Here is a 7,794-nt window from a genome sequence, read left to right as displayed (position 1 = left end):
AAAGTTATGATTTAAGTTGCTTAATTTTTTTAGTTGATTAGAATGTTGCTCTCATTGATGTTATGCTTTAAATTTGTAAAGCTAACCTGATGATAAGTTGTTTATATTGCTTCAATGTTTTTAAGTTGACATGTTGCTAAGTTGTGTTGTAATGTAAGTTGCTATATTGTTATTATACTATGTTGATATGTTGGTCAGTTAAAATCATTGAGCTATGTCACCATGTTATGGTGTTATTGAGGTTGGTGTTATGTTGTTAAATGTTGATAAGATGTGTGGTGTATACATTAAGTTGTATATTGAGAAGTTGCTAAGTTGTAATTCATATTGTATGTTGTGATGCATTATTAAGTTGGACTTTGAGTGGTAGTTCTGTTGATCTATTGATTTATTGTTTTCTTTCATAAGCTTATCGTTGTTTTTCCTAGTTGTTGGACTGCAAAGATCATACTTTGTATGAAAGTAAGGTAAGATCAGGTTAGCAAGTAATCTTGGTGGATAGTCATGCTAGAGATGACTTTATGTCTCTATTGTGTTATTCTAATATAACATTGTGTAGGAATGCTTGATCAATGTTAGGACTTGTGATTTTAGTATTCTATACTAGATGTATATTTGCATATATGTATAGGTTTTAAGTGTAACTCCATAAGAAAATTTATATTTTAAAGTCAAAAGTTGGTAGATACTATTTTTTTTTGTACCCTATACATATATTTGTTGCATAGATATTTATATATTGTCGCATGATAATCTTAGAATAGTATATTCTTTAAGTTTTCTGCTACATTGTTACTGTATTATATTGTGTAATGACCTAGTGGGACATTACAATCTCTTAATTTATGTTATATCCATATACAAGATGTTTTAGCTAATCAAATCGCTTACAACTTAGTTGACTAGATAATAAACAAACATGTGCTAAGCAAAAACCCAAATAAAATAAAAGAAAATCAAATAGTAGTTAATAAACCCAAATAGTGAGTTTCAACTTTTAAAGAATAATCGAATAACTTTTTGTAAAAAAACTCAAATTTAGAATTTATTCATTTAAAAAAAATCATATGTAGGTCTTTAATTAGTAAAAAAATTTAACGATGACAGTTAAAATTTCAATCATCTATAATTTATTTTTCTTTTCATTTGAACAGTGTACGAGTGTGCCAGCACTTTTTGAAACATTGTCGTTAAGGTTCGATATTGACAACATATTAAGCATAAAATGGAAACGAAGTTAAGCTTAAACAGATCATCCACGTTACGTACTTAATTGTGATTTGTTTTTAGAAGTGAAGGAAAGATATATGAACACCTTTTTGTTGATTCGCAGTAACGACGCACAGATCCACAGCCTCTAATATGAAAGAAAGTGTGGAATTCAAACGAACTTTTAAAAGATATACACTGAATATGAGACCCATAAATTGTCTTTCCTCAACGCGTCCCACTTTCGATAACATTGTTTATAATATTGTCGCATCCTTCCCTAATAAATTAATTACATACAACTTGTCAACAATAATAATAACATAAGACCAAGATAGGGTTGCAAATTTTCCAATATGAAACTACCAGGTTATTTTGTGGAAAGTGAGAGCATTGAACATAGTACCAAAGTATATGTCATGAATCATGATAACAAGGTTTTGTCGCTTCTTTTCTTCACCAAGAATATCATCCAAAGTTTTCTTTTATATATATATATATATATATATATATATATATATATATATATATATTAATCACTTATACACCGTTAGTGTAAAGTTTTTTTATACTGGCAACCAATCATATCTCTTAATAGTATAATGTCATTTGTTCATTTAATCAAATAAAAGTAAAATAAAATAATTTAAAAGATATGATTGGTTGCTAGTGTAAAAAACTTTACACTGACAATGTATGAATGATTAACTCTATATATACATATATAAGGGATCCATTTATTCTAGGTATAACTCTAATTAGACTTACTTCGTTCAATAACTCATGTTCTACATTAAATTTCAATGATCCAACTGTTGAATTTAAAGTTCTCAATGCATAGATCAAGTCTGTAAATTTTAAAAAAAAAATTGAAAATCATTTGATACCTCATTTCATTAATTCAAATTGACGGATAATCATAAAATTATTTTATATATTGATTTAAATTAATGAAACGAAGTATCAAATAATTTTCAAATATTTTAAAAATTTACAAATTTGATTTATGCATTAAGAACTTTAAATTCAATGGTTAGATCGTTAAAATTTGATGTAAAATATGAATTATTAAACGGAATAAATCTAGATAAATTTACTTCTGGAGTAAACGGATCCCTCCTCATATATATGTGTATATATATATATAATTTATTCACTAAATTTAATAAATTTATACTAATTTTTTTTATATAATATAAATTTAATTGTTAAATTATGTGATATTATATTTATTTTTCAAAATTAACGTGTGGCAGGTTTTGCACCTTGAAACATTTTGTCTTATAGCTTCATGGCTTTTCAATTAACTGTGTTTTTCTTTTGAAACTTGAGAAAGGTGTTGGATATAATGAGGACCAAAGAAAGCATGTGTGAACATGTGCCATATTCCAACCAGTTGAAAATTTCAAGATATTGATGTAGACGCAGACATGACAAAGGGTTCAAATTAATGAGAGTAATTCCTAGTCATTTCCTCAACGGTTGAGGCTTCATACTTCTCTGTCTGCAATTAAATGGTTGGAAAATTTTATTACGTATCTTCATAAACGATTAATACCCTTTATTCCTTCTTAAATAAAATTAATATATTATATTTTATTTTATAAAATTATTAAAATTAACTAAAATAACTATTGATATCGGAATGTATGGTTATCTTAAAAGTTTCTTATAAGAAGGAGTAACATGTGTTTATAAACCTGTGAAATTTTTTATTTTTTATTTTTTATATCATGGCCTTATACTAACTAGCATTCAGTGACTCGAATTCTGTTTTAGGGGAGCCAAGAACTGATATAACAATAAAAATAAAAATTCAAGCCATTTAACATTACCTGCGAAAATACTTTTTTATATATAATCATGGCCATATACTAGCATTCAGCGACTCAAATTATGTTTTAGGGGACCCAAAAATAAAAATAAAAATTCAAACGTCTTGAAAAGTAAATACCAAAATGCATTTTTTTAAGAGTTAATTATTCGTACACTGTCAGTGTAAAGTTTTTTACAATGACAACCAATCATATCTTTTAAATTATTTTATTTTATTTTTTCATTAAATAAGCAACTGACATGACATTATTAAAAAATATAATTGATTATCATTGTGAAAAAACTTTACACTGACAGTGTATAAGTGATTAACTCTTTTTTTAATAGCTATTTAGCTATTTTTCAACTGCAGTGAATTATGTTAATTATACACATTTATTTTCGTTTAAAAAAATATCATTTAGTAACAAAGTATTATTGTTTGGTATTAAGATTGTTTTTGTTTGTATAAACTTTACTTTATAATGACCTAAGTCATTATACTTATTATAATTTAATTATTATATAATGAAAAGATTAAATAATATAAGACTAATATAGAATTATCATGCAATAAATGTATAGATATAAGATATAAAATATAAAATAACTTAAGATATAAATCCCCTCAACAAAGTTATACACATATTTTGTACGAATATACAATCTATAGCAAATACATAATTGTATATAAAACAAACCCTACTCATGAGTCAAGTGTCTATACAATAATTACTACCCACAAAGTAGCAATATCAAAACTAGAGATGGCAACGGGCGGGTCGGGTACCGGTTTTATGATACATGTCCTCGTCCCCACGACTTAAACTCATTTCCGTACATGTATCCATACTTACCGGATATAAAATTTAGGTCTTCATCCCCGTCTCCATTGAGTATCGGGTATACCCATACCTGTAAAAATATTTTTTTCTTACAAAAAAATACACAATATTTTTAAATTATTTTTTCATTATATTATAATTATAATTAAATTATTTTTCTATATCATATTTTAATCAAAAGATTTCTTAATAATTAAACAATTATAAATGTTTCACATTATAATAAATAATTATACATAATAAAATATTTAATTTTTTTAACATAATTCAATTGGGAACGGGTACGGGTACGAGATGGATATGTATATATCTGTACCCATACCCGGTCAAACCGGGTATTCTTCGTCAAAATACTAGTATTAAAAAAAAGAAGGTATTAGTATTACTATCTAAAAAAAAGTACGATAAGGTTCTAATTTTAGAATATTACATCTTTATTCTCTAAAAAAACTTGTCAACAATGTTACATTTCCTTTTACTAACTTTAAAAAAAAATTATTAAAAAATTAAAAAAAAAAAAAAAAAAAAAAAACACGACAAAACCAAAAGAAGACGCACTTAGCTTGTGACTACAAAGTATAGTGACCTTTATATGAATTCATGTGACCACTTTTGTTCCAAGTAAAGGTGTTAGATATTGAGAGATTCTTCATTTATCACTTAATACTCCTAATAAATTTTATGTTTACGGGTACCCTTATCTATAATATATATGAGTTATTATTACTTATTAGTATCTTCTTTCTTTTTTTATCATCTCATTTATATTCAATTTTTCTTTTTTTCTTTCTTCATTTTTCATCGCATTAGTTATCACATCTTTCACCCTTTCTTTTCCATCTCTGTTTCATATCAATACACTATAAAAATGATATGTGAATATATCAAGAGGAACATAATAGTTGCATTGCAAGTTGATGGCGTCTAATCTATACTTTATTATAAAGTAAATATATTTTAGTAATCATTTTTTTAGTGGAACTTTATACTTATGAATGTAAAAATAAATAAAAATTTTTTATATCTTTTATAATTTTTAATATTTATTTATATATAAATTATTAGAGGTACCCCTTTAATACATTATAATATCAATATGATATTAACGTATTGGACATTATATATAATATAATGTTAATTATATTTTTTATATGTATTTTTGTTAGATAATTATATTTAAGATATTGTTGAAAATACTTAATGACTAAATGTGGACACCTCAATCAGTAAAAAATCAAACAAAATAAGAATGATTTACCACGTAAGAAAATGACTTCATTAGTAAGAGAAGAAAAAGAAAATAAAATTATTTTATACGTAAATTAATTTGTAAAAGTTTTTTTTAACATTTTAGTTTTTCCAAAAGTTATTTTTAACTTGTAAAAAAAAATTTTATTTCAATACCAATTTCTTTGTTTAATCCATCATAAATTCAACTAACTAATTTTTTTAAAATCATTTCCACTCAAAATCAATCAATCAAAATATTATATTTCATCCAAAATTACACAGAAAAATGATTTTTTGCTTTCTTTAGAACTATAATTTAATATCTTATAAATTATTTCCAATTCCTCCAAGCTTTCATCTTTTAACCTTTGAAATAATTTTCATTCCAAATATTTCCTATATCCCTCGGTATTTGAGAAAAATAATATGGTATTAAAAATTTTCTATAAAATTAATAAAAATAAATCATTCTAACAATTAAAAAATGAGGAACTAAATTAAAATTAAAAAAACATACATTTTACAAGAATAAAAAAATCATTAGGAAACCAAAATTGTACATTAATATACCAGAATAAATACAATGGTGTGATGAGTGATGTTAATTAAGTTACAAGTTTAAACTTTATTTATAAAATTTTACATTACTATTTTGCAAAACCAATTTAAAATATTAACTCGTTGTTTGATTACTATTTTTATAATCTTTAATATTTAAAAAAAAAAAATTGTTGCATAATTGATTCTTAATTTATTAGAATTAGTTACTCAACGAGTCAACGGAATCACCAATTTGTCTATTGAACCAGCTAATCCAAACTGAGTTTTATAACACTTTTTACTTAATTTTTTCATATTTTCTCTCTGTACCTTTTGAGCTGGGTTAGGTAAGGATAGTGTTAGAGTAGATACACATCCCAATACCCCATTACAATATCTACTTGCATTTATGATCTTTAAATTGTTTTTTTTTAAGTTAAAATAGTATCTATAATTTTACTTATTTTATATTTTAGTTTTTATAATTTAAAATATATATTTTTATCCATATATTTATTCTCTCTTTTTTTTTTAATTATTTTTAGTTATTATAATTTTAAATAAATATTTTTAACTTTATACTTATTTTTTAAAATATTTTTTAGTCTCTACCTTAATTTTCTTTAACATCATTTCTCACAGAAATTTTTACTTTTTGATTTTGTGTTTCAAAATAATTTTGTCAAAATCCTCCTAAATTTTGTCTCTCAATGCTACATAGGTATATTTTTTACCCCACTTATAACATATCTAAGACATGCATTGACCAATTTTTTTCGCAAAACATTGTTAAAATTAATTAACATGAATACTAAGTCATCAAAATATAACATTGTCATTCATGAAAAAATTAGACAATGGACAATGATAAATGTCTCAAGTGAGAGTAAAAAAGAAACACAAGCATTGAGAGGTTTATTTTAGGATAACTCCAACAAAATTAAATTAAACAAAAAAATATAAAGTTAAAGACCTCTTATACTTCTATAAAAAAGAAATGGTACTACAAAGAACTTAACATTAGAAACTGGAAAAAAAATTATAAAAATAAATATAAAGATTTAAAAAGTCTATATCTTATACTATAAGACAAAGATGATTAAAAAAACATAAATATAAGAATTAAAAAATTTGTTTTAAATTATAAAAATTAAAAAATAAAATAAATGAAATTATAAGATAAAGAAAGTTTTTAAACCATTTTTTATATAAGATACTATGATCTCTCAAAAGGCACTGCACATTAGAATGATTGAATTCTTTTCTAATAATTGGTGTGGCTCTTTTTTTTTTCTTGAAAAGGAACCCACAACTTTTGTTGTTCTTACAAGGGTTAGGAGGCATAGCATATTAACGACATTTTCATGGATTGGGGGACACCTTTTTAACGAAATGGAATAAAGTCGATGACATGTGTTAAAGCCAATAAAGATGAGTTATAGTCGATGTATAAATGTCATGTTATTACAAAAGTATTGATGCAAGAGTTATATTTATCTTTTATGGAATATGTATGCACTTTAGCCAACTTTGAGCACGAAACAGTTGATGAAACTTGTTTATTATAAGCTTCAAGGTTTTATAAAGATGTAAAAGTACTTTGTTTGCATGTCTCTTTATTCAAAGTTTATGCCCTTTTCATTCAATGGAATTTAAAATAGTGTTGTCATTTTACAAATGATTTTCAAATTAGATGAGATTTTTCATACTAGGTACAATTAAAAAGGATTATAGTATGAAAAACTATCATTAGAAATTTAACTCATATTTTTTATTTTTGCTATTTTTTTCTAACTTTTCCAAATAGTATTGGTATTATGTTATAAAATTTTTAAGGGGATATTTATGCTGAATTAGGATTTCAATAGATTTTAAAAGTTTTTTTTTATAAAAAAAAAAAGTTTTGTAATATTTAATTAAAAAAAATTAATATAAAAAATCATGTGATATTCAATTAATATTTTTTTAAGAGTTTGTCAAAATCTAGTGATATTTAATTAAGATAGTCTAGATTTTTTAAAGAGTCCATCAAAATCTAATGATATTTAATTACAATTTTCTTTTACTTAAAAAAAAGTATGTTAGTATTAAAAAATATAGAGATTTTAATGAATTGTTTTAAATATTGAATTTTGTAAGACTTTTTAGTATAATT

The sequence above is a fragment of the Cajanus cajan genome, chromosome 5, assembly GCF_000230855.2.
Source record: "Cajanus cajan strain Asha chromosome 5, NIPB_CcT2T_4, whole genome shotgun sequence".
Taxonomy (NCBI): domain Eukaryota; kingdom Viridiplantae; phylum Streptophyta; class Magnoliopsida; order Fabales; family Fabaceae; genus Cajanus; species Cajanus cajan.
This window is presented reverse-complemented; position numbering follows the sequence as displayed.